At 45.2% G+C, this 12,066-nt stretch overlaps 1 protein-coding gene across 1 annotated transcript in view; it reads left to right on the plus strand.

The window, feature by feature from the left end:
• AGRP (agouti related neuropeptide) overlaps window positions 1–12,066 on the plus strand; it is a 59,077-nt gene that overhangs the window by 915 nt on the left and 46,096 nt on the right. The window lies entirely within an intron of this gene.

Raw genomic sequence — 12,066 nt, forward strand, 5'->3', positions numbered from 1 at the left:
GCCAACTTTCAAAAGCGGGCGCGATGGCGTCACGGGACGCGCCGCGAGTCGCGTCACGCCGCAGGCGCCCTCCCGCGCCCTCGCCCGGTCGCGCGTGGGCTCTGCGGGCGCCGCTACGTCCGGGCTCCTGCTGGGTGGGGCTTCCTGGGTGGAGGCCGCTGCCTCTGGGCGGTACAGGATCCCGAGCTCTCTTGACCTGGTTCTCTAGCCGCAGTCTCCCGCCCTGAACACGTAAAGAGGGGGGTTGGGGATGGGAGAGAGAGTGTTTGGAGGAAGCGCGCGCGGGGCCAGGCGGTGGGGTTGAGGCGGTTCTTGGACCGGGCCCCGCCCCAGTCTCCGCCCTAACCGGGCCGGCCCCACCCTCCCAGCGTCCCACCGACGCCCGCCACCGGGTAAAGCCGGGCTGGCCCCATTGCACTCCCAGTTCCTCAGAATAGTACAGTGCCCACGAGTGAGGACGAGAAGGAGTATCCTTGACCAGCGGCTTTTAAGGGATCTCTGCGTCCTTAGAAGGCGGCTTACTAAAACCAGGCGCAAGAGGACAAGAGCTTCTTCTTGGTGTCATTAGGCCACTTAAGCCAAGAAAGGCCAGCGGAAGATCAAATTTGATGCTTTTTACACGACCCTAGCAGTCCTTTGTCAAAAGAGTTTTCTTCCTTGGCGCGATATAATGCTGTATTTTAAAATGTGCAGTTATTGCCTTCGCTTAGAGTGAAATTCTATCTGGGTGGTGCCCTTAAGCCCCTCACCCTCCCCAGGATGCACCTGTGGACTTTACCAAACCTGCAATGATGAAGTTCACCTACCACGGACTGGAAGATGTTCTGATGGCTCAGGGAGGAAAGCCTTTGGTACTTATGGGAATCCAACTCAGGACTGTATTTTGAACTCCCTTACTTTCGATGTCACGGATAACAAGCGGAACCAGCATCAAGAACACAGCTTCTGCTCTATTCAGCAAATTGTTTCATTATGAGGATACCAGCCCAATATTGACAGATTTTTCTGAGTGTTTTTGAAAAAGGAAATCAGACGGACGCCTGGGTGGTTGAGTCGATTAAGCTAAGACTTCACCTCAAGTCATGAACTTGCCATTCGTGGGTGTGAGCCCAGCATTGGACTCTTGTGCTGACAGCTCAGAGCCTGGAGCTTGTTTTGGATTCTGTGTCTCTGCTGCCCCTTCCTTGCTCATGCTCTGTCTCTCAAAAATAAATAAACATTTTTAAAAATCAGAGATCTAGATTTTATAACATAAAATCTTCAGATATTTAGGTTTTGCAACTAAATCAGGTATGTTTAACTGCATAAGTTTGATTAAATCATTCGTGTGAACTGTCAGTTGATGGCCTCTGACTTGGAGAGGAGATTGAAGAGAAATTCCAAGGCCAGCTCCTAGACACTCCAGCATTTAGAAATGGGTAGGGTAATGAAGAAGGAGACTGAGAGGGAGCAGCCAAGAAGGCAAGAGAGAAATGTACAAGACTGTTGAGTTTGGAATCCAATGGCAGAGAAGGTTCAGGGTAGGGAGGAGAGGTCGACTGTGTTTAGTGCTGCTGAGAGGGCAACGTGGGCCAGACATGGCTGCTGGACTGGTCACTTTGTAAGTCGCTGGAGAATATCAATGGTGACTATCTTGATTCATGTTGGTAAATCAACTGATGCGACCTTACTAGAATGGTGAAGAGTGAATGGAAAAGTAAGGAAATAGAGACAGTACACACAAGCAAAATGAGAAGTTTTGTTGTGAAGAGAGCAAAGAAATTTAGGGATAAATGGAAGGATATGGGTCAAGGGATGAGATGTTTAAAACATGATAGGGTTCTGGACTGTGTGTATGTGCCATTGGGAGTGATACAGGAGAGGTAAGTTTTGCTTGGCTTACATAGGAATGAAATCCATGAGAGGATATAAGGGAACGGAGGATTGACCTCAGATAGGAACAGGACGCTTCTGCTGTGAAGTGACAAAGGTGAAGATGGATGCAAATGCTGGATAGTGGGAAAGCAGGCTTATAGCTTTCCTTAGTAGGATGGCCTTGGCAGCATTGGGTACCCATTTGAAGTTTGTGATCATGAATTTAAACCAGTTGGCCCAGTATGTGGTTTTTTAAAGCAATATTCAGCTGCTTGGGTGCAGACATGCAGAAAAGGGATAATTTGGTTACTCAACACCAGGCCTAAACTCAGGTACTTGACTTACATGATTAGCTAATATTGTAGAAATGTGTGAATATTTGAAAAATGTACATGTGATCCCTTTTTCTAAAAACCAAATGATCCCATTTGTCTTTTATGTACACCTGAGGACTCAAAAATAAAGAAAATGCAAACTTAGAGGGAAATTACCAAATACCTCTGGAATATTTGTATCTTGCAGTGTCTTCAGCTCTTAACCCCAAACATCTGGTATTATCTAGGAACTAAGTACTAGAAACAAGACTGACTTGCACTTAAATTCTTATCTTCTTTCTTTCTGGTACCTTTAATAATCTGATTAATAAACTTCCTGTATGACTTTACTTGAAACCATAAGAGTAAGTAATGTCTTCGAGGGGTGCCTGGGTGGCTCATTCAGTTGAATGGCCCACTTTGGCTCAGGTCATGATCTCACAGTTCATGAATTTGGGCCCCGCGTTGGGCTCTGTGCTGACAGCTCAGAGCCTAGAGCCTGCTTCTGAATCTGTGTTTCCCTCGCTCTCTGCCCGTCCCCCACACTGTCTCTCAAAATAAACATTTTTTACAAAAAGAAAAAAATGTCTTCTAAAGCTTTAATATGGGCAAATATAAGTTAATATATTTAGATGGGAAAAACTCAACTATATTTACAGTTATATTAACAGCTGCTATGGTCTGAATATTTGTGTCCCTCTCAAAATTCATATGTTGAAATCCTAATGCTGTGGTGCCTGAGTGGCTCTGTCAGTTAAGCATCCCACTCTTGATTTTGTCTCAGGTCATGATCTCATGGTTTGTGAGTTTGAGCCCAGATTTGGGCTCTATGCTGATAGTGTGAGCCTGCTTGGGATCCTCCCTGTCCCTATCTCTCTGCCCCTCCCCTCCTTATTCTCTCTCTCTCTTCCTCAAAATAAATAAATAACCTAATTTTTAAAAAATCCTAATACTTGATGGAATGGTATTAATAGGTGGGGCCTTTAGGAGGTACTTATGTCATGAGGGTAGAACCCTCATAAATAGGATAAATACCTTGTAAAAGAGCTTCACAGAGATCCCCAGTCCCTTCCATCATGTTAAGGACACAGCCAGAAGGTAATGGCTATGAGCCAAGAAGAGGGCCTTAATCAGAATGCAACCACGTTGGTACCTTGATCTTGGACTACTGAGTCTTTAGAACTGTGGGCAATAAATTTCTGCTGTTTATAAGTCACCTACCCAGTCAATGGGATTTTGTTAGAGCAGCCTGAACCGACCAAGACAACTATATTTATACCAACTATATCAAGAGTGCCCGGCTGTCTCAGTCACTGGAGACTCTTTGATCTTGCAGTTGTAAATTCAAGCCCCACATTGGGTATAGAGATTATTTAAGAATAAAATCTAAACAAACAACAAACAAACAAACAAACAAACAAAACCCTCTATTTGGGATGCCTGGGCAGCTCAGTCAGTTAAGCATCCAACTCTTGGTTTCTGTACAGGTCATGATCTCATGGTTCATAAGTTCGAGCCTGTGTCAGGGTCTGTGCTGGCAGCAGAGAGCCTGCTTGAATTTTCTCCCCCCACCAGTTTCTCTGCCCTTCCCCCATTGTCTCTGTCTCTCTCAAAATAAATAAATGAAATTTAAAAAAAAAACACCTTGGTGGTCCTGGGTGTCTCAGTCGGTTAACCATCTGACTTTGGTTCAGGTCATGATCTCGTGGTTCATGAGTTCAAGCCCTGCTTTGGGCTCTGTGCTGTCTCCCTCTCTTTCTCTGCCCCTCCCCCACTGACATTCTGTCTTTCTCTTTCTCTCAAAAAATAACTTAAGAATATATAAATAATAAAACCTTCTTCAACTGTATGACCTGTGAGGCATCAGAAGCCAAGAATAGGGTCCAAGTGGCCTTGGAGCCTGCTTTCTGAAGACAAAGATTCCAGGGGCTGTTCACTAGGAAGGAGCAAATAGAAATGTTTTCTTCTTGTAGGAAACTGTGATATGTCCTACTTCACAGAATTGACTCCACAGACCAAGCAATGGAGAGCCAGACCAAAAGGATAGGATGTTTCAGGCTGCACAGAAATAAGCTGAGAGGGAAAAGCAGTATGATGAGAGTCTGCGAACCAGTTGGTATGATAAAAATAGGGACAGATTTGTTCCCTGCAGTACTACTTGAGACTCCCTCACCAGTGAGAACTGAGGTGGTTTAAAACCACTCAGTAATGTAAGAAAGGGTTCTTCCCATGAACTCTGTCTTAGGTTTGTAGCCCACAGGAGTTTAGAGCATTATCAGCTGAGGCTGTTGGCTTACCACACGGCATTAGTGAAGTCACCACATTCCAGGAACTGGTCCTCAGCCTCAGAGGCAGGACTAGAAATGTAGCCTGTATCCTGAGAGTGTATTCCTTCCTTAGGGACTTGTCTGGTTCACTGGAGCTTGATGGATAAACAGAGTGCTGCTTTACTAACTGGCAAGTGGACCAATGTCCTTGTGCTGGCAAAAGGCACAGTCTTTCCTTGTGAGAGAGCTTCCTGGAAAGCCCTATTACAAGAAAACATGGTGTGCAGTGAATTAGATTAAGAGATGTAAATGATAGAACTTAAACATTTAATATCACTCTCTCTGGATGCTAGAGTATAATTGTCCAGCATTTGAGTCTTATTCTGTCTCCTTATTAGTTTTATGATCTTGGGTGAATTATAACAACTGTAGATTACTTCCCTATAAGAGAGGTTGATAATTGACTTCACACAGTGTACTTTAACAAGAAAATTCAGGTAAAGCTCTTGGCATAATTCTAGACACCAGTAGCCATACAAAAAAAATGTAAGCTATTGTTACTATTTTATTTTTATGCTTCTTGTTACCTACCTTCATTCCCAAATCCACCTTCTGATGGACATGGTCTTTCTAAACTCATTAACAGAATCAATTACTAACTAGGCTTTCCTTGACCTTGGAGCCATTCTTTCTGGGGTGGGTGTACTGTGCTCTATAATTCTCAGGGAACAATCCATTTCCAAGATCTTCCTCGATTCCCCATATAAAGTCTGCAATTATTACAATCACTTATGTGGTTTTTAAACTCTTTCAGCAAGATAATTGCTGATGGAGGAGAGGTGTTGAGTTTCTAAGTAATGATGAGCAAGAATCTTCTTGTCCAGTTTGAGGGTAATATCTAAAGTTATATCTGAATACTCCTATCTGTATCTGTTATGTGAGATATAATCCAATTTAGCAAACATTCATTGAATACTTGCTGTTCTAGGCACTAGGGATATAAAAATGACCCAAGATGTGTTTCCTGTTCTTGAACTCAAAGTTTAACTGGTGAGACTAGTTAAAAAACAGAACAAAACAAAATAAAACAAAAAAACAATTATTATAATAATGGTTATAATGGGAAGAAATGGATTTATAGATATAGGAGTAAATCATTCTCTAGGAGTACCTTCTCATTTTAGCTAGGTGTTAAAGGCATTAACAAGCAAGGCAAAGGCATGTAAGGTGAAAAGAGCCATAATCAAGAGCATAAAAGAGCACAAGAATGTTGGGGGACAGCAAGTCATTCCACACCATTGGACTAGTGTGTAGAGTAGTGGCACTAAACCTTATAAGAAAGACATTTGGAAAGCTTCCAATATCAATTGCCAAGGGCAACCACTTTCTCCTAACATTTTCAAGACTTGCCCTTTCATATCTCCAACACAGACCACAGAATTTTTTTCTTACTGATGTCTTTAGACCCCTGTAAAAAGCCATATTTATTTTTTTACCTCTCAGCTCAAATTACTGCTTTCTAAAGTCTAACGGACTTTACCTAGACCTACATCCCACATTTGTTTTCTGTGCTCTTACTTGCATTTTTCAGGCATGTATTGATCACCTTTGTAACAATCTCTTCTGTACATTATTTTTTCATTCTGCAAACCTTCTTCATGTGTGTTCTTTGAATTTGTGTTCACATCTCTATTTGAAGAGCTAGACATAGTTTTGTCCTAAACTTAAGAAATAATGTGACTTGCTCAGAGTCATCTAGTAACTTGTTGGAAAAATCAGAATGAGTGCTTGGATCTTCCAACCCCACCCCCTCTTTTCCAGTTCTTTCACTGGCTGCTCAGAGGTCCTCACTGCCAGATAACATTTACATCTTTTTTATGTTTATTTATTTTTGAGAGAGAGAGAGACAGAGACAGAGCGTGAATGGGAGAGGGGCAGGGAGAGATGGAGACACAGAATCTGACGCAGCCTCTAGGCTCTGAGCTGTGAGATCATGTCCTAAGCCAAAGTTGGATGCTTAACCGACTAAGTCACCCAGGTGCCCTAACATTTCCATTTTTATAGGGATCCTCTGGAGATGATACTTTATTATTTAAGTATTTATTTATTTATTTTGAGAGAGAGAGAGAAAGTGCAAGTGGGGGAGGGGCAGAGAGAAAGGGAGAGAGAGAATCTGAAGGAGGCTCTACTCTGTCAGTGTAGAGCCTAATGCAGGACTTGAACTCACGAACCATGAGATCATGACCTGAGCCAAAATCAAGAGTCAGATGCTTAACCAGCTGAGCCACCCAGGTGCCCCTGGAGATGTTACTTTAACTCAGACGTTGCTTTGGAAGGGCAAGATTTAGGGGAAGAGAGGTCTATCAGGAGGGTCTTGGCCTCTCTGCTCCCTGCCCCCATGCTCTCCCACATCTCTAAATTTTATATGATTTGTTTGGGGGCAGGGGGAGGATGGTTTCTGCCCCTAATACAAGTTGGACACCATTACCTTAATCCAAAGGAAGGGCTTCAATGGTGGAAATTCCAGGCACTTGGAAGGCAGATAGCAGAAGTATTTGGAGTGATGAATTAAAAAATTTTTTTAAATGTTTATTTATTTTGAGAGAGAGCAAGCAAGAGCATCGATAGGGGAGGGGCAGAGAGAGGGAGACACTGAATCTGAAGCAGGCTTCAGGCTCTGAGCTGTCAGCACAGAGCTTGACATGGAGCTTGAACCCACAGATTGAGATCATGACCTGAGCTGAAGTCAGATGCTTAACCAACTGAGCCACCCAGGTGCCCCTGGAGTGATAAATTTTTAATCTAGAAGTATGTTCTGAGTAACTGCTTGAGATCCATATCAATGCATCAATGCCCACGCTGGGTAATGCTGGAGATGGATTATCTCCCAGCCCTTAAGTGCCTTATATTTTTGTCTTATGTTAGTCTATGGAAGCCAGACTAAACTTCATGAGCATTAGAAGCTAAAAGTCAAGGATGAAGAGGCAAGTATAAAATATAGACTGCAAGTATAGGAGGAATAGATTGATCACTGGACATCACAGTATTTCTATAAGACATCATAGTAAAGCAAGGATGACTCTTGAGCTGCCTCTGGTCCACACCCTTCTCTTTTTGCCCTGGATCTACACTTCCAGATTTTTTCCTGGATACTTCCTCCTGGAAGGCTCCCAGGTCATCTTAAAAACTTTTTCACTCTCCTCCCAACCTGTTATAAGGGCTCTCTCCCTTTTCAGTGAAAGATACTGCCTTCCATCCAGAAACTTGGGCTTCATTCTCTAACCTACATCCTATCAGCACCAACCTTGTTTTTCCATTGTCTTTAGAACATCTCTTCACTGTCCTGTCCATCCCACTGCCTCCACCCCAGCCCAGCCCATTATGATTTCTCCTAACTATGGCTTTAGACTCTGCACTGTTTCCTACCTCCTCTCTCCACACAACTGCTCTATAGAGTGACCTTTCCAAAGACCAGCTGTGATCACAAAATTGCCCTGCTTTCAAGCCCACAGATGACTCCCCAGTTATCTGGGGATAAATTCCAAACTCCACAGCCACTCCACAAGGCCTTATGACCAAGTCCCTGCTTACTTCTTCAGCCTCTTTATTTTACCCCTAAGATTTTATTTTTAAGGGACTCCTGGAGCTCATTCGGTTAAGCATTACATTTTATCTCAGGTCATGATCTTGCATTTCCTGAGCTCAAGTCCTGCATCAGGCTCTCTGCTGTCAGCACAGAGCTCACTTCAGATCCTCCATCCCAGCCCCCCTCTCTTTCTCCCCTGCTCATGTTTCTCTCTCTCTCTCTCTCTCTCTCTCAAAAATAAACATTTAAAATAAATAAATAAACATTTTTAAAAGATTTTATTTTTAAGTGATCTCTATACACAACATGAGGCTCAAACTCACAACCCCAAGATCAAGAGTTACACTCTCCACCCACTGAGCCAGGCTGGTGCTCCTCTTCAGCCTCATTTCTAATGCCCACCTCTGGTGCCTGTGGATTTAGCTTGCTTGCCTCCTCTACCAGTCCAACCTCAGCTCTCCCTTCCTGTTATTGTTCCATACTCTGGCTTCCATTTTATTCCTTAATTGGGATCCCAGTGTAAACGTGCATTCTAAAACACAGTGTTTTGCAGGGGACATGAAGAATGTTTTGAGTGTTCAAGCTTTTTCTGCATTAAAAATGGTACTTTCATACTTTAAATGTTTTGGGTGATGTCTATTACCTAGTAGAATGAATAGTCAGCAAATACTTAGAGGACATAAAGTAAAGAAGGAATTGTAGTGAGGTGTGATTACTACTGGACTAAAGGAAGTACAGGTTCCTATGACAGGAGCATAGTGGAGGGCCCGCTCCTGAAGAAATCTGTGATGTCTAGGTTGAAGCCTATCAAATAAGCAAACATTAGCAAGGCAAGATGAGGAGGGAAGGGGCAAGCAAGCTCTGCAAGAGACCCAATAAGTCTCTAGTGCAGAGCAAGAAGTTAGGTGCAGAAGTGAGGCTGGCTTTGTGCCCAGGTTGAGGGGGCTGGACTTTTCCCTGGGAGAAAGGAGAGCCTCTGTAATGGGTTTGTTTTAGAAGCCATCCTGAAAGGTGCACCTGGGTGGCTCATTTGGTTAAGTGTCTGAATTGAGTTCAGGTTATGATCTTGCAGTTTGTGAGTCTGAGCCCCACATCAGGCTCTTTATCCGCTTAGGATTCTCGCTCTCTCACTCTCTCTCTGCCCTTCCACTTCTCTCTCTCTCTCTGAAAGTAAATGAAATAAAACTTTAAAAGAAAAAAAAAAAGAAATTCTGATGAACCATGGAAAATGGATGGGAGAAGGGTAAGGCCAGAGGCATTCCTGTCTCTGAGGGAGTTTTGGTGTCATAGTGAGAAGTCAACATGTCCTGAAGCTGAGTGGTACAATGAGGATAAAGAGGAGTGAACAGAATTTAGAAATATTTAGGGCATTTGAGAGGACTCTGGTGGCTGGGATGAGGGGACAAAGGAAAGAGTCAAGGATGAGGTCAATGTGTGGCCTGGGTCCCTGGGTAGTTTGGTAACCTCCAGACACCTGGAGAAGAAACAGGTTTTGAGATACTGAGTTGGATTTTGGGCATGCTGAGTTTGAAACACCTTGGCTATTCAAAAGAGGTATCCAGTCAGCAGTTGGACATGGGGTGAGGAGAGAGGCAGGTGAGTCATTGGATACAGCCCCAACATAGAGATGGGAGCCAGAGGAATAGATGAGGTAGTTCAGGGAGTGTTTCAAGAGAGAACAGAAAAGGGCTTAGAATAGAATCTTACGGAGTGGTGTTTGTAAGAGGATGCTTGAGGAGGAGGTGGCAGAGAAGATTGTAAGGAGATTCAGAGGAAATAGCTAGAAATGTAGGTGTTAGCCATGGCACTTCAGCTACTTATTCAGTGGCTCTAAATCAGCATTTATTGAGAGTCCATATGCCCTGGGTATATTTAGAGACAAATGAGACTTGACTGTTGACATCAAACTCAAACTCAAATGTGGTCACCACCACATTGCAACCTTTTGAAAAGAGGCCCCTCTCTTGCAGGCCATTGATAGTCTTATTTTCTAAAAGATAGACTACTTGTCCATAGCTGTTTATATAGGCCCTGGGGTCCTTACCAAGTTTACCCTTCCAATATTACCCAGGCCCAGAATATCTAGATACGACAGCCAAGCCATGGCAGGTAGATGGCCTGAATAGGACACTCGAGGGCTATCTGGGGGCTGGAGAGGAGGGCGAAGGAGCATGTCATATGTCTAGGGTTCAGCCAATTGTGCCCACACATAGTGCACAGAAACACACAAAGAAGGCACCCTCACTTTGTGGGCGAGACAAAGAAGCAGTCCTCTTCCCACGTACCAACCCATCTGCTTCTTTGCCTTCACAAATGTGCTTTTATTTCTTCTTTTTTTGTTTCTCTATAGCTTTGAATACATGGGGAAGAAGAGTTAAGACAGGAAAAAACGTAAGATTAGAAGACAAAAGGAGGGGAAAAAGGGGAGGCCCCGATGACCACCAACACAAAAAACTATCCTGGACTACCTCAGCCTTGTCCCTCTTTTGCATCCTGCACTTACGTTTTGTCCACGGAGAGCTCCACTGATGACGGCCAAGGCATGGCTGAGGTTCGATGGACTTGATTGATGGAGCACTCTTCAGTGTGTCACACTTCCTCTGTCCTCTCACAGAGGCTGGCAGAGGCTCCACAGGACAGCTAGGCATAGGCTTTCCCTGCCCTGGTGCCTCTGAATCCTAATGGTGTCATCAGCACCCCCCCCAATTACTTGGGGCAGCAGGAATGAGTGCCTCCCTGAACCTGTGTGACAATAGGTAGGAGGTGGGGGGAGTGCCAGGGGGTGGGGGAGCACCTGTGAGGCTGTGTGTTAGGGAAGAGAAGGGTACCAGAGGCTCTCCCTGTCCTCAGCTATCTCACATACATGGGCCTGGGCCTAGGTGTAGGAGGCCATTCAGCCTGACATCAAGGTATTAATGGAGAAGGGTCAAGTGGCTGCTCTGGGATTGATCCACACTGCTCTAAGTTCAGTAGGCTTGATGGGACTTTGTCCTGAGGCTTTTTTCCCCTTGGTCTTGGTGGTACTTCACCTACACCTGGCTGTGCTCACAATTCTGGCTCCCACTCACCCTGACCCTCACACCCACCCTCAGCTAGAGCTGAATACTAGGCTCTGGCCTTAGGACTCTCCTTGTAAAGGATGGAGTTAGGGGCCCTATCCCTTCTCAGGGATTGGAAAGCAGGCCACTCAGATTTTTGGTGACTGCCTCATTTAACCCTTGGCTGGGATGATATTTTTCCATCCTCTACTTCTTGCCCAGGCTGTGTCCTCTCCTGTGGATTGAGCTGTGAGCTCACGCTGCCCCAGTCACCCCTGTCTGCACTTTCCCAGGACCTGGCCAGCGAATATTCACTTCATCTTTCCTGACCACACAGGCTACACTTTGGATCCAAGTGGAGAGTCCTGTCCCACCAGTGGGCCTCTGGCCTGATGGGCTCCTTGGGGTGGTTCTGGGACTGTACTATTCCTACAGGGGCTCTTGGGGCAGGCCCAAACTGTGGCCAACTTTGGCTGCTGGCTTGGCCTCTATCGCTTGTTTGCTTTCTCCACCCCCTGCCACCCTGGCCAACCACCCAAAAAGCTGAGCTGCACAACATCCACCACCCCTCCATGCCACCCTTCATAGTTATAGAAGGAGCACAGAGCTGTGCCAATGTGCTGAGGGCTGTCTGCCTGCCCCCACCCCCACCCCCACCCAGCCCCAACCCTTCTGGAATAAGCCACCTGCATCCACACACAGGTGTTTCCTGTGCTCCTTCCTGTTGGCCGTTTTTTTCTGCTCAGCTTGGCTTCCCCAGCAGGTGGTTAAGGGCCCAGCCTAACCTCCTTATACACAACTCTAAAACACTGGGGAGCAGGGCTCCCTTGGGGATCTGGGTCACCCCTCCCCCACCTCCTCTGGGGGACTATTGGCACCTCATTGGCTCCTCTTGAGTGCAGGCACACACTTTTCCCAGTGTGTCACACTGCTATGCTACCACCACAGGCATCGCAGCAGAGTGGGTTCAGAGAGTAGGGAAGTCTTTGTTTCCCTTGCCCCTGGAT

This window comes from Suricata suricatta, chromosome 16 (assembly GCF_006229205.1).
Source record: "Suricata suricatta isolate VVHF042 chromosome 16, meerkat_22Aug2017_6uvM2_HiC, whole genome shotgun sequence".
Taxonomy (NCBI): domain Eukaryota; kingdom Metazoa; phylum Chordata; class Mammalia; order Carnivora; family Herpestidae; genus Suricata; species Suricata suricatta.